Here is a 25,794-nt window from a genome sequence, read left to right as displayed (position 1 = left end):
TTCTGCTCAGTAGTTCCAGCATTAACATGCCGCTAGGGCACAGTTGTTGCAGGAGGTATAGGGATATCTGTTCTAATTCAATGAATATTGCTTTAAAACACTTAAGTAGCTTTTAAGTAGGGGATAAAAAGGTACTTTTGAGAATTAAACTCTAAAAGCTTTCACTGAACTACATTTATCACTGGGTTTACAATATGTAACTAATTAGGCTGGTTACTAAATAAATATTCTAGGAAAAAACTAATCTATATCATGTCCACAACAGGGTTTTAGTAAATATAAAGTTACAAAACACCCAACGTATCTTTTTAACCAATTCTTATATGGTGAAGAGGCTTATTTCTGGTCTCTGAGAAATTCAGAAATATATTTAATATGACTACACTCTGAAGACCATCTCTGTAAAATGACATGGAGTTCCGGGTTTCCTGCTGTTCAGTTAACTCAAAATAGAATATGAAAGCCAACAAAGGGTTCTGTGAATGAATGCTGCAAACAGAAACACTTCAGAGTGCAACTTAGAGAAAAAAGTAGCAGATTTTAATTTTATCTGTAAAACAAAATCTGATTAAATTGATTTGGTGAGCAAAAGTGTGCCTTTCATGCAAACATACTTACCTGACCATAAACACACTTGAAACACTCAGATTCTTTTCCTCATTTTCTTTAAAACTTTTAATTGCATAGAATAGATCTGAACTGGTAATCTAGTTCTCAGGTGTGTCCAATCATTTTACAAACATTTTTGTAATTCTCAACAATCTGTCTCCTCCCTCTCACAGTGAGAAACATACAGCACTAGTGCAAAGAATACCTCAGATGTGTTATAAACTGTGTCATAAGGAATGGAAGAAAGTGAAATTTCCCTACCCAATTTAACATCTGATAAACTCAGGAATCCTGAAAAATACACTGTGTAAACATTTCTTATCACTTCACTAACCATCCGCTTAACTTCTGTTTTCATTTTCATTGCATTCTCATTTACATGCCTACATTCTCTTCTGATCTTTACCAGTACATGCTATCCTCCCTGTCTCTTCTGCTATTACAAGTACCTTGGAAATTAAAATTTAAGGTTTCAGTTTCATTTCCATTTGAATAGAGCAGATTATTACTATAGTACTATTTAATTATAGAATGGGTTCAGGACTGATTCAGAGGAATGTAATCTACACATCAATTCTTGGAGCTCAACACTACTTGCTGAAGTACATGATTTTCATAAGTGGTCTTCCATTCTGTTACTGGCTACACTGGACTGTGCTTAGTTTAGAGCCAAGATTACATAGCAGTAGGCCTGCTTTGCCTTTTGATCCTTCACAAAGCTTAATAATGGATTTATATAGGAAGAAAATTCTACAACTTCTTACTTTTCTCTAATTATTCAAGGGATATATATTAACAGCTATGTACAATAAAACTGCCTTTATTTTCTTTGTTTTCTAGCCAATCTCCCTGTTCTATTATGTATTTATCCTTTGATCATTTAACTAACAGCAATACAGGCCCAATTCCCTTTAAAATAAAACTTGGGCTCCTAACTCCCTTAGCTACTTCCAAAATTCTCATACAATTTCTTTCTGAAAATTATGTCTTCTTTTTAATGCTTCACTATGTGTCTTCCCTTGCTAAACATTGTATTGTGATATGTTAATATGTAATAAAGTTTCAAAATTAAGAACATACATAATTATTATCTGAATAAGATGCAACTTCATTTTTGCCATTTTAATAGATATTATATTCTCAAAACACATTATCTATGCTAACACACTCACAAATGCACACCAATGTTTTAGTTACTTTATCACAAAATATTGTCTAATTCATCTTAGAACAGCGGTGGACAATAATTTTTAAAAGGGGGCCAACCCGGAAGAGGGTGGGGTCTCAGGCAGAAGGGGCGGGGCCAGGAGACTTCTTGTGCTTACCCCCCAACTCTGATTGGCCTGGGGTGGGAGAGCACAAGAAGTATTCCCTCTCCTTCTCCCACTCTGCCCCCTAGAGAGAAACACCAGCGGTTTTAAAACAGCTGGCAGTTCCCTCTAGGTGTCTAGCAGGAGGAGACCTCACATGCTCGCCCTACCCCCAGGCCAATCAGGGCCTGGGGGTGAGGGAGCACTCAAAGTCTCTTTGCCCGGGGGCAGGTAGGGTTGCCAGGTGTCTGGTTTTGAACCGGACAGTCTAGTATTTGAGGTTTCTGTTTGGGAAACAAATGGAGAAAATATAAATGAGAAAATATAAATGTCCAGTATTTTCTAAATAAGATGTAATGTAGATTATGATGTAATGTCAGGTGTGTCCAGTATTTTTGTTGAAACCACCTGGCAACCCTAGGGGCAGAGATCATGCAAAGTTCCCCCCGCCCCAAAAGGCACGTGGCAACTAGAGATAAATGTCAGCTGTTTTAAAAGAGCTGGTGTGTCTCGCTAGCCATTGCGTGCTCTTGCAAGGGGCAAGGAGACTTCGTGTGCTCCCCTACCCCCAGGCCCTGATTGACATGAGGGTGAGGGAGTGGCAGGGTGGTCAAGGGCTGGATCCACCAGCTTAGTGGATCACATTCAGCCTGTGGAGGGCCCTTTGCCCGCCCCTGTCTTAGAAGCTGTCTCTTCTTGCTACTTATTAAATTTTTTATCACTTGCTCTCATCACTAATAGTAAGCTATTGTGTGGTGAGAAAAGTGGACCCATATATTTAATATTTTTACATGTACAGAAGATTTAGTTAGTAACACATTGCCAAAAAATAAACTAATATACATGAGCCGCTTACAATTACTTTGTTAGCTTTACATTTATGTTATTGCAGTTCACACAATAGGATTTCCACTTCAACCTGAAAAAAAAAATCACACTCTCAGAAGTGTGTTCACACATTATTCTTAGTATCAGATACTGTTTTTGCCAAGGAAGATTTTTTAAGACTTCCTTCTTTCCACTCATTTTTGGATAGCATTCTTCTCTAATTTTTTCACAATCACCATCATACTGCAATAGCTGCTTTATCTACAGCCAGGGGGCAAGTCAACACTATCTAAAACCGCTCTGTGATTGAGCATTCAGGTGGCCTTTAAAATGCAAGCAAGCAACGCAGACCCATCTAGAATCTGTGTGTCACCTCTACAACATGCCCAGTTCAAACAGAATGACAAAGCATTCTGTTATATGGGATTGCAACCAAAAATCAGCTCACAATAGTAATAGAAAAAACCCTCTAATGAGCAATAATCTTGCCACCCAAATCTGAAATATTGACAGTTATGAGTTTAAGAAAATTCATTTGCTGGTTGATTAGTTTCCTACATATTTTTTAATGTAACTTTTTGCAAGTAATCAAACACAACCAGTTCTTTGAGTTACAGCCCCATCTGTGTGTGATCAGAATCTGGCACTACGAGCCTTGGATCGTGATTGGAGCCTACGGGAGCTACTGCGACACTGTTAAATAATGTAATTTCAGAGGCAATGTTATTTATCTGAAGAAATATAACGCAATTTTTGCTTTTTTTTTTTTTTTTTTTTTTTTTACAGTACAGATGGCACTAACTTGCTACTCAGCAATTCATATCACATAGCACATGGGCTTTCAGATTCATTAAATTATTTCTCAAGGTCTTTCAGTACCTGTATTTCAGAAAAAAATATTTCTATGTCAAATAAACTTGGATACATCTTTACAAGTTATTTTAAACAGAATGTAGATTTGCATTTCACTTGAGCTTATTTTCTCCAAAACACAGAAGTTGAATACTTAAATATACAAAAACATGTGCAAATGATGCAGACATTTAAAGCATTTATTATACTAGAAAATTCGGTTTAATAAGCAAAATTGTAAACAGTGATTGTACTCATCTTTCAGAATGGTGTTTACTACACTGTTCTTTTAGATTATTGCATAGAAATTACAAACATCTCACAATTAGTACGTGGCGTGCCAGTGTAAAGATTATATATTCTTTTTAATCCCATATTTTTGTCAAGAACATGTAGTTCCAACAAATTAAGTCACTATAAATAGATCACAGAGGATATAAACTGTCAGCATGGAATATTCTGAAGGACAATACGGACAGATTTGTTTCTGTACTGTGTGACTGACCAGACTTTTAGCCAAGATTTAACAGTTTGATCATCTCAATCATTTACAGGACAGTCTGGGAGTAGATTCTGCTCTCTCACATCCAGATACAATTTTATTTTACTTTTGTTTGCAAATGTAATAGTAAATGCACAAAAATAGAAAAAAATGTCAATGAAACTCCATTGTCATTTTCCAGCCAGGACCTCTAATGAAATAGATCACTTTATTTTTATCGATTAAGCTTGGTTGCTGTACAGCCCCTCCCCATGATGCAGTCATCTAAAGGAGATACAAATTGATCACCAATACATACTCCTATATAAACTGCAATATGAAAAATGCATATAACATTCACTCACAATATTTTGTCATTTAAAAATAACCATCTTAGTAAGATACATTCAGCAATAGCCATTTGAGAAACCTGACTTCGCATTCCAATACAAATATCAGTGTCAATATTACCACATAATCCTGCCTCAGCACATTTTGGTTTCTGCAGTCAAACCTACAGAAAAAATACTGTTTACCTGAGAAGGTGAGTTCCTTCATGTCCTTTTGTTCATAGTAACTATTCCAAGTTTATAATATTTTTGAAAATACAATGATGGCTGCACCAATAAAATTCACAGATCCTCTCCTGCGGCAGGAAACAAATTAAAAAAAAAGACTTCAAGCTGTGACCTCAGAGCAAAGCACAGCCGTTAGCATCCCTCAGCCAACCTTCTGGAGAAAACAGGTTAGACAGCAGGAAAACTGGCTCTGTATATGGCTGCAATGCTTTCAAATCAAGCATTCTGTGTGCTGTAAGCTCAGGGATTTATATCTTCTTAAATAGGCCGTCCTACTCGATGCTGCCTGTGTGCATGAAAATATGAAGCATTTGACTTGCAGTTACTTTATGCAAAAAACTATCCCAGTCATCTTCACCATCTCTGTCACTCTGCTATGAGACTAAAGAATGAGCACAGAATGCATAATTCATGCACTAAAATCTTCTAGGCACTTCCTGCAGCCACTGTTACATCCAATAATGGGATATTGATTAGTTCATCATTAAAATAACAGGGGCTAGGCAACTGGTTTACTAAAAGAAACTATATTCCAACCAAAATCAGATGCAGACACACGCTTTCCAACCCTGCTGCACTCAAGCATAACCCCAATGTACATGGCATGGCATTTACATACTGCAGAGTGTTTAATTTGGGCTCTGCATTTCTTCACCTCTTGAAAATGCTGCATCATCTGTTCTGTTATTCCAAGTGTACATTCTCTGCAGTCATTTGCTTTATACTCTAAATAATGTAGGAAGCAAATCATTAAATGTACAGAGCTTCTAGAACACTGATGCTTTGTTTTACTTTCTATATTACTTTAGATGATCCATAAGTAATCTCCTTTTATGAGCATTCTCATACAAGTTCTTTCACTGAAATAATTTTATTACAAATATTACATGCACACCATATAAATCTACACGTGTATAATTTTGTATAGAATATCATAGTTCCCATGGTAATTTATTTTGGACAGTCTGAGTAAACCTGAAGTCAGTGCAGAGCAGTTTCCTAATGGTTCCACCCTTATCCAGACTTCAGAACATCATGACGTTTTTCCTGCACCCTCCTCCTTTTTCCATCACAGTGACCTCAACAAAAAGCTCTCAGCTCAGTTTACCAGCTAGCTTTCTTTCAATCTTTAAGCCAAATTAATTCCTTTTCAAAATGAAGCCCCTCCCATACAACTTAACAGCTATCCAGCATTTCAAAAAGAAATCTTCCAAAGGTTACTAAGAACCAAGCCAATGGTTTCATTTGGGACAGGAGAGGATTTAACACAGGTGTAACCAGTGCTTTTTTTTGTGATGGTACTGCCTGGTACGCAGTACCAGCACCTCCAGTGAGAGCTCAACAACTTTTCCCCTGGAGTACCAGCGCCCTTTATTTTTTATTTTTTTAATAAACAAAAAGAGCACTGGTAGTAACAAACCCTTCCTAGGGATCACTACAGATCTTTCATATGTCCATAAAAAGCAGAGCCCCCCGTAGGCCAAATTCTGTTCTTGTTTACAGCAGTGTAAATTCAGTGCAACTCCCCTAAATTCAGTTGCTTTCATGTAAATTAGCAGATTTTGGCAGAACATCCATAACTCAAAGAAAATAATTAGATACAGATTGTGAGGTTCTCATGGAGGGATTCACAGAACTCACTTAAAACCAGAGCAATGGCCTTTCCGCACACAAACTATGGACTATGTTTTCCTTTCATTTTATCAGTGTAATTCCATTAACATCAGTTGGGATTGCACAAATGTAACTGAGAGCAGAACTTGAGTGTACAAGTCTTTCTTATACACCCTTCTTTCACAGTCATGAGGGCTATGGAAATTCAGATATAAAACTTGTCATTCTCCTGCCTGCCCCTCTTCATGGAGCCAAAAAAAATTTAATTCAGGATGCCAGTTTATTTTTCCTCTTTGATTGCATATAGGCCACTGACACCCTCAACAGACCTGGAGACCAGAGAGGAGGTGAAATGCTAAATGAGATCTCTGACCACAGATTTTAGTGCTTGTTTTTTACCCTTGTGATGGGGTGAAGTAGCCCCGTACTGAACTTGCAGGGTTCAGCCAGGATAACCTGGCTGCAGAGGCCCTGCACCCTGCAGATCTACTGGGCATGCCCAGATTGCAGTACACCTATAAAAGCCTGGGGAGAGGCTCAGTCTGGGCTGACTGCCGGAGGGAAAGGACCTAGGAAGGGAGCTCCTGACCAGCATCAGCCAGAGGCATCAGGAGAAGCCAGCGAAGATGCCGAGGCTAGTTGGGATGTCTCCATGACCGTCTACAGAGCAGCAGTTGCCCCCAAGAGCATGGAGGACCCCACAAGTACATGGGAAGAGGCCCCATCGGACCAGGTAGGAAGTGGCCCAGGGAGAGTGCCGGAGCAGCCTCTCCCACCCCGGGAGCCTCAGTGTGTTGAGGTTGGATTCCCCCATCAAGAGAATAGTGGGCCGTCCTGTCACTCAGAGGGCCCTGGGCCGGGACCCAGTGGAATAGGGTGGGCCCAGGGCCCCCTTACCAGGGGTGCAGCTCCACTCCAGTCATGACCTGCCTTAAAGGGCCAACCAGTGGCTGTGCAGAGAGACTCGAGCCAGTGGACCCCGTGTTAAAGAAGCAGTCACAGACTTTGCATAAAGACTCCAGCTAGTGGGCCAACCAGCCCTACCTTTAAGGGGCAACCCAGTGGCTTTATATAGAAACTCTGGGTCCTACCCCTGCCCTCCAAAGGGGGGCAGGCAGGAGAGGCTGCCCCGTGACAACCCTTCATATTAAGGCATGCCCTGAGTGCCATAAACCAGGCCCATGGACTAGGGGTGCAAAGAGAGCAACTGTCTCAGGGCCTACTGATTCAAAATGGCCCAGGGCTCCTGGTTGCCCCTGCTACTGTGACAGCAGCCAGAGACCTGGGTGGTGTGCTCAAGGTAAAACTGAAGAGCTGGTGTGGGAGGGGAAGGTTACCTCCCAGCTCCACCTCTTCTGCCCAAGGTGCATCTTCTATATACATATACGTTTCACGAGGCATAAGGGATCGGTCGACAACGGCTTTCCTTGTCGACCAATCCCCGTCTTCACGGCTGCTTTGAGCCTACAAACAACTGAGCCGCCACAATGTGGTGGCCATTTTTATTCTAATAAAGAGGGGGGATATTTAAATCCCCGCTTCATTGACTATGTCGGTATGTCTAAAGTACATTTCTCTGTCAGCAGAGGCATGTAGTCTAGACATACCTCTCCTGTTGCCCATTCCCAGCTTCTTGCAAAACAGAGTTTATGGACACCATTCCTGCCCATACTGGTTAATAATCACTGATGGACCTATCCTCCATGAATTATAGTCTTCACTTTCACAACATCCTCTGGCAAGAAGTTCTTTACATTGACCATGTGTTGTATGATAACATACTCCTTTTGTTTGTTTTAAACCTGCTGCCTATTCATTTCATTTGGTGACCTTTAGTGCTTGTGTCATGAGAAGGAGTTGATAACACTTGTTTACTTTCTCCATACCAGTCATGATTTTGTATCATATCCCCCCCTTGGTTGTCACTTTTCCAATCTGAAAAATCCCAGTCTTTTAATCTCTCCTCCTATGACAGCCATTCCAAACCTCTAATCTTTTGTGTTGCCCTTTTCTTAACCTTTTCTAATTTCAAGATATATATTTTTTTAAGATGGGGTGATCACTTGGCCAGTGTCAGGGCTGAAGCAGCAGCAGGTGGGGGACAGGAGTGTTGCCACAGCAGCTGACCAGTGCTCAGTCCCAGGGCTGTTAAACAGCTTACCAGCAGCCAGTCCCCAGGGGAACAAAGGAGTAGCCCCTGGCCTGCCAGAACAGCAGCTTGGGTTGAGTCAGTCCTTGTGAGGCTTCAACAGCAGTCAGCCCCTGCCACAGGAGCAGTGGAAAAGATAGAGCAGCGCAATCTCTAATAGTACCTGTTTGTCATCCCTGCCTTATTGGACCTAACCAAGTGAGTTATAAGATCAAGAATACATATTCCTGCGCATCCAGAAATATAATTTATGCTATCATGTTCCGAAAGTGTCCGTCTGCTATGTACATTGGACAAACATCTCAGACACTGCGCCAAAGGATTAATGCCCACAAAACAGATATCAGACAAGATCACAAAGAAAAAACTATTTCTTGCCATTTCAACCAGAAAGGACACTGTCTCAACAACTTCACCACCTGCATTCTTCTACAAAGACCTTTTACATCTGCACTTGAAAGGGAATCCTCTGAACTGTCATTCATGTTAAAATTCGACACTCTCCGGGGGGGGCAGACTGAACAAAGACCCCAACTATCTTACCCATTACCAGGATAGCTTCCCCAATTATCACCTCTGATACCATTAGCTCACAGACATTTAGCTTTCCCTACCTCTAATATCATTAACTCAGAAACTTACCTTCCTTCCTTCCCCCCCCCCCCCCCTGCATCCTCCTTCTGTTCTGAAATGTGATTTGTCCTTTTCATATGTGTTCATTTTTTTTAATTGTATCCTTTGGTATATATGGCTGTGACTATTTTCTTCCACTATTTGATCTGAGGAAGTGGGTCTGCCCCACGAAAGCTCATCATCTAATAAACCATCTTGTTAGTCTTTAAAGTGCTACATAGTCCTGCATTTTGCTTCACCCATACCCAGGTATTTTTAAGCCCATGACCTGTCACTGACTTTTACTAAAAACATACATGAAAGAATTTTAACCTTAGACATCTGCTAAGTGAGAAAACAGGTTTTCCTCAAGACAGGAGGTAAGAAATGTGCATCTCTCTGTTGGGATGTAATTTAAGTGTTGTGAGCTAACACAGTGGATGCCCATTTACATTCAAAAAGAAATTCTAAGAAAGAAATGAGAAGTCAACAGGGAAGGAGCACACAGGAAAAACCAAGTCACGGGAGATTATCCTGTCTAAAAGCACAGCCAGTCAACTTTGGGGGTATTTAACTCCTTCATCCTGCCCCTAGGAAATAAATGACCATTCATCAAAACAGGGCCTTAGCTAACCTTGGTTGAAAACTCAACAGAGGACTTTCATAATCTCCTTCTTTAGACAGATTAGCTAAATTTAGTATCTAAAAAGCATGTTAAGATTTTGATGTACATGTAACCATTTGTTTCCAATACCCTCACTCATCAACTCCTGAATCTTTAGACTGTTTTCACTATAAATATATCTGAGTGCTGTGGTGTTAAGCAAAGTGCTGGTGCTGAACTCAATCTTACAAGCTGGTATGTACTCTTTCTCTGGAAATAGCAGGCTGGAATTCCTGTGAGTTTTCAGTGGATAAGAGGTTGGACACTGCCAGGAGAGCTCCAGGAATTCAGGGGAGTCTGGGGAAAAGTCTACAAAGGGTCTGAAAAGTAAAGTTTGTGCTGCCAGAAGCTGTTTGTTTCAGGAAAATGCCCCACAGCAAGACTATATAAGACTTCTTCCCACTAAGGGCAGATGGTGGCAAGGTGAGTCATGATCCTTCCTAGGAGCAACAGCACAATATGCACATTCAAGGGGTGATTGCGCGTTTTTAAAAAAAACCACCATCGCATGTGATTAGAAGCTACTGGGAATAAAATGCTATTCAATCTTCTTTCACAAACTCCTTGGGAGAGAATAGGAGGGGAGAAATCACTTGCTATCTTCACCAGAGCCTGTTGAAAGCACTGAGATTCTTCCCATTTGAATGGACGGAGCCACAAATTTGGGAATCCTAGAGCTCTGATAAGAGTATTTTCCCCACTGAACCCAAATATTAGTATTGAATCTGAGTAGGTCTTATTTGTCTTATAACACTACCAAAAGGCCCTATCAGCCTAGACACAGTAAAAATAAACAAACCAAACAGCACTAGAAGCTGGTTTTAGCATTTCAAAGAATGCTAAAGATTAAAATCAGATAACTCAAATGTCTTACCTTCCTTTGTCTCTGCCTGCATTGTCCAGACCTTTTAACCTTAACTCTAATATCTTCATACCGCAGCTTCTATGTTTTTATTGTATCTTGCTAGCGTTCAGATACTTAGACATGCAAATGAAAAGAAGTGCCTCTGCTCTTGCTGCTGCATCACATGTATCAGGTTTTGTACACAAGGATCTACCAACCCAGCCTTCACATGACATTACCTCTTCTAAATATACAGTACAAATCTGAGGACCTTCTTTTACATTTAATTCAGAACTTACTCATGTAGGATTTGTAGTTTCCAGGACAGATGGCATGCTGAAAACTGTTATACTTTCTCACCTACCCAATCCCATCTTTGTATTACTTTACTATTTGGGTGCAACAAACTACCAAAGCAGCCAGTTCTCAAAGATATAAAGGAGCTTCAGAAAACTAATTTTTTCAATGGAAATTAAAGGCATAAGCACCATGCAGAATCAGTGTGCTACCAAAAGTAATCAGGACCAAGCATCTAACAAATGTGTCAATAAAGGCGATACTTAGAGTCTTAAAATTTGACAAATCTAAGATTGTCAATTCAGGGATTAAAGTTCAATGCTTAAATAACATTCCTAGATGGAATTCATATGTAAACTAGTGCTTAAATAGTTATTCAAATATTTGAAATTTTAAGTATATAAATACACTATTTTGTCACTGTCTTAAAATATTTGAAATCTGCAATAGTTTTTGTATTTGTCTAACAATTTCTCCACTCACCTTTAATTCAGAATTTTATTTTTGTAAGGATTAAAATACTTTCAAATGTTTCATCACACAGTTATTTTGCTCTGAAGGATCACAAATACCTTATAATTATACTCATTCAAAATGGCTCCCCTGCATTCAGTAGCTAAATACACAGCCATAGAGCCAGGGACCAATGAGAATAATTCTTCCATATTTTTCTATTTGTTGCTGTTTATTATTGTGACACTGCACTCATGATGAGAGAAACACTTCCTCCAAGGACTTATCTACAAAAACAAAAACCTGTGGGATTTATTTAGCACAATGCCTGATTTTTCAGCTAAAATTCCTATTATTGTATGTGATTTCCAGTCTCAGGACTTGCACAGTGATGTAATTTAAGTTATCCCTGCTTCAAAAAATAGTACTAACTAGACAGCAACATGCTTGAAATAATGTTTCCCCTCCAAGGTATCCAAAATAATGATCTGAAAATCGCTGTTATTCTGATCACATCACTCATCTCTTCAAATCCTTTCCCTGGTGCTCTGTTCTACTAACATCTATGCCATACCTATCAATATATTATCTGAGACTCTGCATAAAGTTTAAGCTCCTCATGATTAGTGAAAAGGTTTTGCACATTTCTCTGATCTTTTCCTATAAAGCCGTCTCTACTAATACTAGGGCACCATGCAGCCTAGCACAGACACCAGGGTGGCTCCACGGGCAAAGGGGTTGCCAGCTCTCCTCAACCACACATAATGGCATCCGGTCCGTCTGGTCTGGGAGATCTGACAACCCTGGAGCTGGGAAAGGGAGATTCACATGCAGCCTCGGGGCATCAGACAGGAGGCATGGGAGGTGGCAGCAGGCAGTGTCTGGAGAAGCGAAGACCAGCTGCGCTGCTGGTGGAAGAAAAGTGTCTCTTTGAAGGGGAAATCACGATGTGACACAGTGCCACAGCCTCCTCCCCTCCGAGAAGCCAGAGAGGATTGCCAAGCAGGCTAAAATGGCTGCAGGAGAAATGGCCAATCAAGGGCAAGAAAGACTCTACAAAAGGAACTGCAGGACCAGACAGCAGTCAGTACCTATGGAGATTGCAAGCAGTGAAGACTGAGTGGCTGACTGAGGGAGTGGCAGCACTGTTGACTGATCTAGGATTGCTTATGAATTTTCAGTTACCACCCTTAGGATTGACAGGTCCTCTGTCCCAGGATCAGGCTCAATATTCAATTATTATATGGTTGGGAACCCTGATGTACATAGATGCAACACTCACATTATAGGAACTCTTGTATTTTGCAAATATAGTTTATTAATACATTTAGCACAGTCACAAACACCCCAGTTTCATAAGGTAAATAGGGAATGTACATTTGTATTTCCATACCATATACTCACACCATTCCTTCTAGAACAACTCGAGGTGTTCACCATCATCTTCCTCATCACTTGCACCTTCCCCATCATCACCAGTGGCCATCATCCTGGTACCTCCCAAGTACTACATCATCTTCTCCTACCAACCCTAGCCTGGGATGCCACTTTTGTCATATGCTACCCTGATGTTTTGTTAGATGAATATTCAGTAGAAGATGTTTCCTTTTCTCCTTATTTGTATTTCCTCATCTTACTAATGGTGAGTGTCTTTTTCCAATAGGTCAGTATATCATTGATTTCAGCTTATTATCATATACATCAATTCATTACCATGGGCCTTTTGTGGTTGTCTATCATATTTATTATTTCTATCCTACACAGTTATTTGGTCTGATCTCAACCAGTTGTATTGGGTTTTTCTAAGTAATTACATACCTGCTAAGTTTGAGGGTATTCTTGGAAGCCCCTATGCCATGGAAGTCCGTCTGTCTTGGTGAAAGGTCCCAAACATATGTGAGCTAACTGTGCTACCTGGGTGAAAGATCTCCGATAAAAATACTAACTTTGTCTTAGCTCAACATACAGGATGTCCTGTAAGTCTTTTTTGTTACAGCCAAACTGTCAATATAAACCTACTTCAGTTTATTATAATAAACATATAATCAAAATCATAAGGAAATAATAAAATTATATCTATAGGCAAGCAAACAGGTTAACCCTATAGGCTACACACATACCCTTTGATGGGGTGATTTGTTAAATGAACCCCCATCACAGAGGTATGGATGTAAATCATCAGGAGTTTGCAAGGTTGGTTTCTGTGCTATATTCCCCCATGGAGGATTATCATATAGATGATAACTCTTGATATGCTTCTGGGATGTGCACCAAATATCATCAATGATTGATACCTTTATAGGTCTTTGACTATATCAGTTAGATTTGTATCCTTTAGAATAATGTAAATAATCTAATTAATCCCCAATCTATAACCCATTCTTTAAACCAACATTTATACCAAGGATTGTTAAAGACTCATTATTAACTGAGAAAAAGCTCCATAATGTTAATTATCTCTATGAAGTATAGAGATTCTTTATGAGCTAACAATAACTTTACCAGTAATCATAGGAAAATTAGAGAAATTGCTTGGTTCCCCATCAAAATTAGGCCACTTCAAAGTAAAGCAGAAATTCGGATTTGTGACAGCACACTCCAAGAGACCATATTGGTACCTACACTGGCATCCTCTTTGAATGGTTACCATGCAAAACTGGCCATACATAACTAGTCTTTCACTTAATCAGCCTCACCAGGCATGACTGTGATTACTTATTCCATAACTCCTCTTCCTGTAGTCCTCAAGGAACAGTATCTATATTATATACATTACATCTTCAGATGTACTTAACCTCTATTTTCTGCTCCCCAATAACTTGGGGTTTTCCATTGGGCTGTTAGTCTGTACAAAGCTTATTTGTTTAGCTACTATCAACCTCAAGACTTGCTGAAGCTAATGTCTTACAGGATACAAGCCAGTAGGTTATTTGCATTACTGCTGCATCTAATGCAAAGCAGAATAAAATGAAGCAGCAATAGAGTCACAATAAATATAACTGTCATGGCTCCTTCCCCACTCTGGCACTATAAATGCAGAAGTGGGGGCCAGCAAGTACCCCAAAACCTTATCTACCAGGCTATAGTATAAAACTTCCCCCCAAAATCTTAAAACCCTAGATTCTGGGAATAAAACTTCTGCTACCACCACCCAAGTATTGATGTAAAAAATCAGGGGAGAGATCACTTGGAAATCTCAGCCCTGAAGTACAAAGCAGGACATAACCATTAACCAATACCAGGTTAATTAAAGAAAAGAGAAAACTTTTATTATCACCACAATATTCCTGGTGCAAGCATTATGCCTAGATGGAAAAGTAATAAATAATATACTCATGGAGAAACTCCATGGGCCTAGAAATTGGTTACAAAGAAAAGCCAACCATTTCTTAAAAAGTCCACAGATATCAGTTCCCATACCCAAACCATAAAAAAAATAAAACCTAATGGATTTATCTAAACTTTACCCTACTTACAGAAAGTGAAGAATTTTCTAGGAGAGAGAGAGAGATTTCTGTCTCCCTCAGTAGCTGGAGAACAACTCTGAGAGAGAGAGAGAGAGAAGGAAAAAAACCAAACATTCCTTTGTCCTAGTTTGAAATTCCTACCTACATTCCTATTGGCTGAATGTACCTGGTTAGATAAGGCTAATCCCTTACTCTCCAGGCTGCTGCCTAAGTAATCATGACAGTAACAAAGGCAAATTAGCCCACCGGCTACAGCACTGTGGACAGCTCCATGTGGTGAATTTCGTGAGAATGATGGACTACTATGGGACTCGAGATAAAGCCCCAAGTTGAGGGCACTGACACTATCTCCAAGAGGGGACGTCCTGGGAGCAGTACTCTCATCCAGAGTGGGGAGCAGACTGAGGGAATGGATTCAGAGACACTATACAGAGGGCACTGAGATGGGCCCATGTTAAATGTGTACTATGAAAGAGGTTTGTGTTTGATCACAAACAGGGTGTGACTGGCTGGAGGGCTGAATTGCCAAAGAGGCTTTTGAATGAAGAGTGTGGAGGCACACTGTGTCGGCCAAAGGGGGGTGCTTACAAGAGGTGAGTGCCACACTGTTACATGCTGCTTCTCTGCCGTTGCCAGCTATGCAGCCACCCTCTGCTCCTTTAGAGTCCTCCAGCCCCATGCTCATGTCACTTGTCATGAAGCAGTGAAAGGCAATATGAAGGTTGCAAGGGTAGGTGGTTGACTGGTTAGAGACAGAACAGGGAGCAAGCAGGAATCAAGGCACTAGGGATCCTCATTTCCCTTTGTCTCCTGTTCCCAAGGGGGAAGTAGATCCCTGAGGCCTACAAAACACTTTGAAATCTTCAGATGGGTAGCTGTGTAGAGGGGTGCAGGGATAGAGGCTGGATTTGTGTTCCCTTCCCCTCCCATCATGTAGCTGCAACATACAGTTCTGCTGGCTCCTGAGCAATTACATATGCTTCGGCTTAAAGGGTGGTGGGATCACAACTCAAATTCCAAAATTCCAGGGCATGTTCTAGGGCAGACTGATTTTGGTCAAAGACAAATAACTGGAAGAGCTGTGAGAGGAAACATCAGAGCCACACAGATTACCCATTTGGTCGTACTGGCACTCCTGCTGCTGCCTACATGTATTACAGGCAGCATTTTAATATACTACTCTCTCATTTGTTGTATGCTCAGTTTACATAAGCAGTGAAGTGTTTAACTACCTTAGTACACATAAGGGAACTTTAGAATTCCTCTTCTGTTCACTTTATCCTGCCTTCCTAATGTGGGAGCCAGCTCCATTCCTGGGGCAGCCTGTGTTGCCTGTCCAGACGCTCCCAGGGTGGGACTCCCACCCACCATCCTGTGCTCCCCAGGCGAATGCTGTGTCCCCTAGTTGACTCCAGAACTCACCACCACCTCCTTACCTTTAGAGGGGCCCTTATCCTGCTTTCCTAATGCAGGAGCCAGGTCCATCCCTGGAGCAGCCAGACATCTTCTGCATGTCTGGATTGTTTGCCTTCTGACACTGTAACCTGCACTGAGTAGATACCTTGACTACCATATGCAAACTAGGGTGACTAGACCATAAAAATCTCTCAACAGATGGGGGATTGGGCAGGCTGGGTTAGTGCAGCAGCCACAGAGATATGGGCGGGAGGAGAGGATGTAAGGCCCTGGATCCAGCCCCCAGCAGAAATTGTGGGTTGAAGGTGCAGGATCCCAGTTCCAGCCCCCAGGAGAAACTGTGAGTTGAGAGTGCAGAATCATGGCTCCACAGGTGCCAACCCTGCCAATGCTATTGGCAGAGGCTCCTGGACAATGGGAGCAGTGGTGCTGGCACTGGAGTAGGGGCAGCATGCAGTCTGTCCCAAGTAAGCAGCCCGGGAGCCCTACACCAGCGAGGCTGCCTGAATGTTAGGGCAAATGGCAACCATTCGTACATTGGTTGGAATACAAGACAAAGCTTTAAATACTGGGACAGTCCTGATTTTATCAAGACTTCTTTTAGGAGTGGGCCACGTTCACCCTGACTGAATTGGCCTCATTACCACTGCTCCTCCGCATATTAATGTAACTCTCCCATCTTGCATGTGTGCATATATCCCTGCAAAACTGAGGATTCTACTTCATGCATCTGACTAAGTGGGCTCCAGCTCATGAAAGCTTATGTCCAAATATATTTGTTAATCTTTAAGAGGTCATAAGACTTCTCATTGTTTTTCTAAAACAGACTAACATGCCTGTCCCTCAAACTCATCATCACGTAGTTTGTGTTGTAATCAAACACCACCCCTAGCTGCTATTCTATTCAACCATTGTCCCATTTTGCCAGCAAGGAGAGAGAAAAAGAGATCTCTATACAGAGATCTCCCTTTGCCTCAGTCTTTTTTCTCCTCTCCTTTGTACTTCCTTCCTATGCTCCTTTGCTACTCTTGCAGTTAATGGGCTAATTATCTTTTTTAGCTCTCCTCAGCTCAGGCTGATCTAGTAATCCATCACTTCTTCCCTCAATCAAGCCTTCTCCAGAGAAATAGTTGGATTTACCATTGCCAGAGTCCTGGCTCATCTGCTGGTTCTCAGTCTGACTTCAGTTCTCTGCTCAGTGTCCCTACTCCGAATCCCAGATCTTGAACCTATGACCCTCACTTCAGCCCCTGCTTAATCATTTGTTGTCCTATGGGATCAGCTGAACATTAAGTTTAATGGCTCCTCCACTTAGGCTTGGGGAGGGGCCTTCTGTTATGGGTGGGCTCAGCTCACACTCACCCCCTTCCCAGAATTCAATAGGTCTCAGCCTTACTGGGGTTCTCTGCTTGATGTCATCTTCTGGTTCCCTGATTTTAAACCTATGACCCTCACTCCCAACCCTGTTATTCATCAGTTGTCATTATTTGAAACCTGGGTTCAATAACTCTTCCCCTTTGGCCGGGGCACGCCTCCTTCACCTGGACTTCAATAGGTGCTTATTCTCAGCTTTGCCAAAGTTCTCTGCTTGGTGGCACCCTCCATCTCCCTGCTTTTGACCTTGTAATCTTCACTCCCAAACTTGGTTTATTATTCATTGTCCCCAATTTTACATGATCCCTGAGTTCTCTGGCTCCTCCCCTAAGGCTGAAGGAAGGACCTTCACATGTGGGATGGGAGGCTTGGACATATTCTCCCATTCCCAGGAACTCAACAAGTGCTGGTGCACTTATTACCTGACAGAGCAGTTACTGCCCTGCAGATCTCAGGTGCACTTACTGATTCATATGACTGACAGTGAAAACAGGCTCTCTTTCTTCACTCCCATGCAAATATTGCTGAGTGGCAACAAAGCCAGGATCTGCTTGTCTTGTCTGCTGATTTTGTTCCATACCTCCAATGATTCCACTCTGCGTCTCCCACACATACTGCATTTTGAGAAGGAGGAAAGCGTCTGCTTGTTCCATGATGTGGAGCAATGGATGCAGCTTGGATTTGGCAGCATAAGGGAAGGCCAGTGTTTACTTTCAATCTCATATCAGACATGGCTGTCAGTCATGCTTGTCAGTCATCAGCACCCACTGTTTTCAAGTGCAGGTCAGATCAGATCAGTAGCTTGTCAGTAAATGGACAAAATATACAGAAGCCTCTTTCCCCAGCAGCAGGCTGAACAGCCAGTCAGAATCAGCCTCTGGCTCTGTTCACCTCCAGCTTGGAACCTTTTCACATCCTCATAAGGGAACTGCTTTTGACTTGTCAATCTCCAATTCTTCACAACTTTCTGTTTCAACAGATGCTCTTTCACATAACATGTCCAACAGTCCTGTCTGACTAGAGATAACAAATTACAAAATTGCTCATTTTAGCCTAAAGACAATTATATTTTGTCACCTGACAAGGAAATCTAAGATGAAGCTCTGTCCTTGAAAATATTTTTGTGCTTGGTGCTAAGATAAGGCCATTACCACAGTGGCATCAATTCCCATCTTACAAAAGCGTTGAAGGTTTTAGCTCTCTAATCTCTTATTAACAACACACTGTGAAAAATCACTAACTCAAACACTAGCTTTAAGTATATACTTTGTAACAGAAAATAATCTAGTATTTGAAGGAAGTGAAAAGAATTGTGACATGTCAGTGAGACCGTACTGTGAAATCAATTAAATCTGTACCACACTAACTGTAGAGCTTAAAAAAAAAAAGGAATTACAAGTGCTTAAATGCAAAATGAGACATGTACCTTTTCAACCCATATTCTCTAGAGTATAAAATATGAGAGGGTTAAATGACCTTAAAATCATCTTAGAATGTAGAATTTCAGACATACATGTTAAAAAAAATTTCAGGGATTTATCCTTTTCAGAAAGGAGACCTTTTTGTTGTGTGCTCTATGTAGGAGAAATGGAAAAATAATTAGTCTTCATGTTAATAATGGAATTGGCTGTACTCCACCATTCTTTGGGTTCATTTTTAGTCTATTTCCTGCTAACACAGAATACATATCTCCCAACATTTTGAACTGCCAAAGTAAGTGTAATATAGTAGGTTTTCTGAGGGCACCACTAAGAGGGTCAAATCAACGTGAATTGCTATTTACAGTACAAAACTGGGGTACTTCATTATAAGACATCAAACCAGTCGCAAAGAGCACTACTGTTCACCACATTGGCTAGCAAGAAGTCATACAAGCAATCCCTTTAGACACCACAAGTATCACTCCTTACACAGATGACAGGTTATGAAAACCAATCTCACCAAATCTGAACAGGTTCTCAGGTCACCATCCACATTCTCAGATCAATTTATATCTCAGATTTTACCCTAAAAAGCATGCTGTACCAATCTTTTAGAAATTAGAATCTAAAGGTTTATTAATAAAAAGAAAGAAAGGATTGAGAGTAGAATTGTAAAATGAATCAAATTACACACACCAATTACAAAGTTCTTGGTGCAGGCTTAAGGCAAAGATGAATTAATCTGATGTCTTCTAAGTCTCTGGAATACATCATTGTTAGGTTGGATCATCAGTCCTTTGGGGCTCAATTCATAGCAAAAATAATCCAGAAGTGATGAGCTGAATGAAGAAAAAAAATGTTACAATTCCATGTGGAACAAATTCCATTCTTCTCACTGTGTGAAAGTAAATCCAAGATGGAGTTTATAACATGAGCAAAGTCTTTTTTAGGCAGCAGCCATTGTTTAAATGCTGGTCTGAATGTTCACAACAGAGCTCATTAGATGTGGACTGGCACAATTTAAGATGTATTGTTTGTCAAGTACTACTGTTCACTTGACTAGCAACCCTTTCATAATAGGTTGGCTAAGCCTGCTGACTTCTCCCAGTAACAAACATTTGAAATACAAATACATACCCAATAACTTCAAATACAAAAATGATTCATGGATAAGAATAGCATCAACAGAATCAGAAAAGCATGAGCTTTTCATAGACGTCTTACTTGGCCCACTTCGTACAAAATTTGGTTGCAAACATATAACTGTGACTCACATCAGAATTCAACGTCACAGCCGGGCACAGCACTTCACAGGACTAACCCATCTGCGCCTCTGCTGAGGGAACCAGAGGGGCAGACATGCAAAATTTGATTGGTGTTGCCATCTAGCACACGGTCTCAATTACACTTCCATATGCCCTGGCCACTCCTCCCTAAGCCCAAACAGACAGGTAACTAGGTCAAATCTGAATGGTGCTGTGCCCCTCTGCACCATATTCAATGCCACTTACTTTGGGGGCTCTCTCAAACAGTGGGCCAAACTGTTTCTCAACTGGGACTCAGGGAATGGTGGAGTGTGTAAAAGCAGGACAGTCCCCATTAAATCCAGCATGTAAAACTGGAAGGTATGAGAATATTGAAAAAATTCTATTTCTGTCACAGGGTACTATGAGTCATATCCAGAGATATATGGCCCATGCAAAAGGAGATTTTTCTGAACAGAAATGGCAACAGTTCAGAAGTGGAACTGGCATCCAGATTCAGCCACTGTTGAAACTGACCAGTGGCTGACTACAGGAAGCCCGAGGCAGAGCAGCTGTGCCTCGGGCTTCCTGTAGTCAGCCGCTGGTCAGTTTCAGCAGCAGCTGACTTGGGGACGCCTGGGGCAGAGCAGCTGGGGTGCTGCTGGGTTGGTCCAGTAGCACCCAGGAGCAGCACTGCAGGACCAACCCGGCAGCGCCCCAGCTGCTCTACCCCAGGCATCGGTGAGAAAAGCCGCTCCGCGTCTACCTGGTCTGTTGGGGGGGGGGGCGCACTCATCCTTCGCGGCAAGAAAAGCCTGGTTTGCTGGGGGGGCGCACTAGCTGCACCCCCTCCCCCCCAGCAGACCAGGGAGACGCAGAGCAGCTTTTCTCGCCACGGAGGACGCGGGCGGCGGGACCGCGGCGCGTCTGGGCGGTTCCGCTGCCCCTGTCCTCCGCAGCGAGAAAAGCCCCGTTCGTACGTAACTCGGGGACTGCCTGTATACTGTGGCCAGAGTTTGAAATTAGATCTTTCTAGTCTTAGGCCCAAATTTTGGTTAAGAACATAGGCGACTTGCAGCTGGAAGTGTATGAAAGTTAGGGAGGCATTTGGTCCTTAAATCATTTGTTATATGATTTTAAAAGTTTGTCTTGGGAATAACAGTGTTCACTGATGCATCATCTTATTTTCTTTGATAGGAACAGTATGATTTTAATAGCAAAATAAGATCAAGAGCATGGTGAAGTGGACACAATGTCCTCCAAGTAGAAGAACCCATATTGGAACCAGTGGAAGGTTAGACAATAAACCCACTGAACATTGCAGAGCATAGAGACAGCAGTAGACTGTTCTCAGAAAATGAGGCCACTCAAGTTCACACTAGACAATAACACAAAGACAAATCCTGTATAATGCACTGATGTGTGTGACATGCCCACCTCCAGCACACTGGTGTTGCATAATGGATTCTATTGAAACCTGCGAACATAAATAACTGGATACATAGATTAGTTAAATATCCTCTGTGTTTACATTCCTTCTTCTGGTACCAAGTAGCGGTGTAAAAGTTTAACCAGTTAACCAATAAGCTTGATAGCTTCAGTTTCACTGCCATCCCCTGGTATGGTAGTGGCAGCAGGGATTCCTGGGCATGAAGTCAGCAACAGGGATCCCCGTGTAAAATGGGGAGTACTGCAGCACCCCTGTACACCTAGTTCCTAGTTAAATGTTTAACTAGTAGAATTTTAACGGGTTACACTATTGGGCTTATAGCACACTATTTGCATGCTTAGTACCAAGGTACATTTCCAGAAGTTATATAAAACAAGTTATCTAAAATCCTTGTAATCTTCTGTTTAGGAGGTTCAAGAACCAATTTAGATATCCATTCAGGCTAGAGCAGACCTGACAGCTGCCCATTCAACCTTGTTGCCAAAACCCATTCAGATTTTGTCCCATCCTAAAATGACCCAACATGCATTGGCAGAGAAAGGGAATCTGCAGGGAATGCAGAGCCAGTTCTCTAACTGGTGGAGTGGGTTTTTATATATATATATATATATATATATATATATATATATATATATATATATATATGCTATCCTTCTAAGTTGAGGATATGCCAAAGGACAACAGTGAATTGTGTCCTCTGTCTTTGTCTACTGAGTCCTACACAACTTAGTTTCTACTATTTTTTTTCTGATATTTTTTCATTTCCCATCTTTCTTTCATTTTGCCCAAGTCAGAGTAAGGTTCTATTTGGGTATGTCTAAACAGCGGGGCTATTTTGGGAACTGGCGGTATCCCAAAATAGCTACCCTGCATCTTTTAAATGTGCCCATTATTTCTAAATATTTTTCAAAATAACAAGCATGCTATTCTGGCATCCTTGTAACCCTCATTGTACGGTGCTGTGTAGATGTACCCTTTGTGTTCTTCGCTCACTCTCATGTTCTCACCTCCTTCAGAGTTGCTCTCCTTTTAAGCTCCCCATCCCCAGAACACACATCATTTCCAAAATGCCTACAAACCTAGACCTTTGTTTTTATATTGGTAAATGCTGCTTAGAATGGAAAAGGAAAAGGCATTAACAAGGCAAGTTCTTAACATTAATGTTCAGTCATGTGTGTTTTGTTGCTGCCCAGTGCTTGCTTTTTGCCTATTAATTGTTTATGTAGATTGCTAGTCTCCAGCACAGGGACTACAACAAACTGTACACACTACTGCACCTGGCTATGCAGTGTTCCTATTCTGCTACTAGGATCAGTGAAAATGAAGGCAATGTATTGAAAACGTGCAAAAGTTGGTGTAACACCTTTATTTTATCAAATTTCTGTAGGTTGCTTAAGTATTTAAAAGAATATTTGGTTAATCCCTTCATGTGGTGAAGGGAGCTACTCTCGGGTCAAATTAATATGAACATATTAACAGGTATTTCTTAAATCTTAACTAAGACCATTTTCCTCTGATGGCATATTATTATAGTTAAGAGTAGACATATCAATAGTTCCCAATCCTGAACTAATGATTCAAAATGCCCACTGATGTTAATAGATGTCCATCCACTTCATTAACCTTAATGGAGAGTATCCCTCAGTACATACTTGAGAAATGGACCAGGGAGAGATAAAGACTTTGGTTAGGAACCTGTGTCATCAATTTTAAAGACCAGAAAAGAAGAAAAACTCTGGATTTCATTCCATTACTCATTTTTCAAACTCTTCTTTCTGTTGGATGTTTGGGTTAGGGATCAGGTATGAAGGTTAAAGGGGGAAAAGGTTTATAGGTCTTTGATTCCTTTCAACAAAAAAATTGGTGGCTTCTCTTTTGAGACACGGTAAAACATGGTCTTTGATCAACTTTTGTTCAGTGAAAATTTTAAAACAGTCATAGTAATTGGCTACAAATGTGGACACAGAGCCTTCTTAAGAGCTCAACCAAATGTTCTTAAATGGGGCATCAATCCTCTTTCAATCAACCTTGAATCCAATGGTGTTTCAGGAAGAGGTTATATTTGAACTTCCACAATGTGACTGAAGCATGATTTTAGCTATGGCACTAATACATTTTGAAAAATGTTAAACCAATTTCCAGTACTATTTTGTATTGTAACAACTTTTGACAATCTTATATTTTAGTTTATTAGAAGTATCTCTTGTTACTCTAGTCTGTAGTTTTTCATTTAGTCAGGCACATGGGTTCTTGAAGTGTCGTTTCACTTTAGACATATTAAGTCAGATAAATTCATATGCCAATGTTTGACAAGTCTCATACTGAGGATACCCCTCTAGGGGAGGGAACCCCAGTTATTAGGAAGACACAGATGACAGTAATGGAGACTTTGACTATTAGAAATATACACAGCTGAGTTTGTGATGACTGGATGAACCACATAATAGTGAATTGCCTGCTGGGAGCAAAGCTTCCTCTCAAGACATCTAGATAAATGTAAGTGCTGTGCTGGGAAGGAACCGATGACATTGTGGTACCTGTAGGTGCCAATGACATAAGGAAAAGTAGGAAAAAGGTCTCAGAAGCTAAATTTAGACTGCTAGGTAAGAGATTAAAGTTCAGAGCCTCTATGGTAGGATTCTCTGAAATGCTGCCAAATCTACACATAAGGCTGATTACACAGATAGAACCGCAGGGTCTCAATGCATGCATGATATGACGTTGTTTAGAGGAAGGATTTAGGTTTATAAGGAACTGAGGCCATTTTGGGAAGGATGGGCTCCACTTAAACCAAATGTAACCAGACTGCCAGCATGTACAATTAGAAAGGTCAGAAAGGAGTTTTTAGACTAAGTGCTGGGGAAAAGTCAACAGGCGTGGAGGAGCACAAGTTATGGAGACATCCCTTATGGTAGGATTTATTAAAGCAGATCCTTTATATTCCAGAAAAGAGGAGAGAACAGAAGTTGATATAGTAGGTAGGAAATGAAGAAAAACAGTCAAATGAAAAGAGAGTCAGATTCAGATGCATCACATGAAGACAAACCCATACTGACCGATTTTATAAGTGCTTGTACACAAATGCTAGAAGTTTAAATTCTAAGATGGTTGAAACTGAGTGTGTGATCTTAAAGGAGAATTTGATAGAATAGTCATCACAGAAACTTTCTGGAACAATGATAATCAATGGGACATGGTAATGCAAAGATACAAATATATAGGAATAATAAAGTGAGTCACACTGATGTGGGAGTGGCAATATAGGTGAAAGAAACCATAGAGTTGAATATACTTGCCTTTGTAATAAGTTAGCCAGTTGAGAACCAGTTTTTGAAATTATTTTGTAGAAAAGAATTTTAAAAACCAGTTTAAAAAGGGAGACATCTGAACTAGAATTTATCTGCAAATTCAACGTTATCAATTTAGGACTGAATAAGGAGCTCAACTACTTAACACACTAAAAAGGCCATTTCCTCTCTCTGAATATTCACATCTTGAGACCAAATGCTATGAATGACCCACTTCCACCATGACTTGATTAGCTTCATTAACACAAATAGCTTCTTCCTTATATATACATCCTGCTTCTGTAACTTCCACAGATGATGAAATGTGTTTTACCCATGAAAGCTTATGTCCTAATAAATCTGTTAGTCTCTAGCGGTGAATCTACACTGTAGCACAGGTTGAACTAAGATACACAATTTGCATAGCTCAAATTTGTGTATCTTATTTTGATATTTCAAAATAGTTTATTTTGAAATTTGGTGCTTATTTCAAATTAAATCAGTATTCCGAAACATCCCTTACTCCTCATGGAATGAGGTTTACAGGAACATCAGAATAGCGAGCCCATTATATTTCAAACAGGTACACTCAAAAGACACAAATAGCTATTTCAGTATACCTCCAGTATCCCAAAATAGCGCTCCAATGTAAACGTAGCCTAAGGTACCACGGGACTCCTCACCGTTTTTGCAGATACAGACTAACATGGCTACTGATCTAAGACTTTGTGAAGCTAGCCTTTCATATTCTCATTTTTATTAATATGGTAGTAGTATACACAGGCCCCAATCAGCAGTCCTGGTGCTAGGCACTTTACACACATAAAAGATGACCTCAGCTCCA

The 25,794-nt window shown here is 40.8% G+C and overlaps 1 protein-coding gene across 8 annotated transcripts in view; it reads right to left on the bottom strand.

Annotated features, from left to right (window-relative positions):
- Window positions 1-25,794, bottom strand: part of CNTN1 (contactin 1) — a 396,144-nt gene that overhangs the window by 215,817 nt on the left and 154,533 nt on the right. For 2 of the 8 annotated variants that reach the window (XM_075930057.2, XM_075930050.2), the window contains one exon: window positions 19,666-19,808. The exons of 5 other annotated variants lie outside the window; for them this stretch is intronic. The gene's annotated coding sequence lies outside the window, so the exon portion shown is untranslated. Of the gene's footprint in view, window positions 1-4,616; window positions 4,727-19,665; window positions 19,809-25,794 lie in introns of all 8 variants that reach the window. One more of the 8 variants, XM_075930054.2, reaches the window with a different exon arrangement.

The sequence above is a fragment of the Pelodiscus sinensis genome, chromosome 1 (genome assembly GCF_052426305.1).
Source record: "Pelodiscus sinensis isolate ZL-2025 chromosome 1, ASM5242630v1, whole genome shotgun sequence".
Lineage (NCBI taxonomy): Eukaryota > Metazoa > Chordata > Testudines > Trionychidae > Pelodiscus > Pelodiscus sinensis.
Note: the sequence above shows the minus strand (reverse complement) of the source record. Positions and strands in the feature narration are given on the sequence as shown.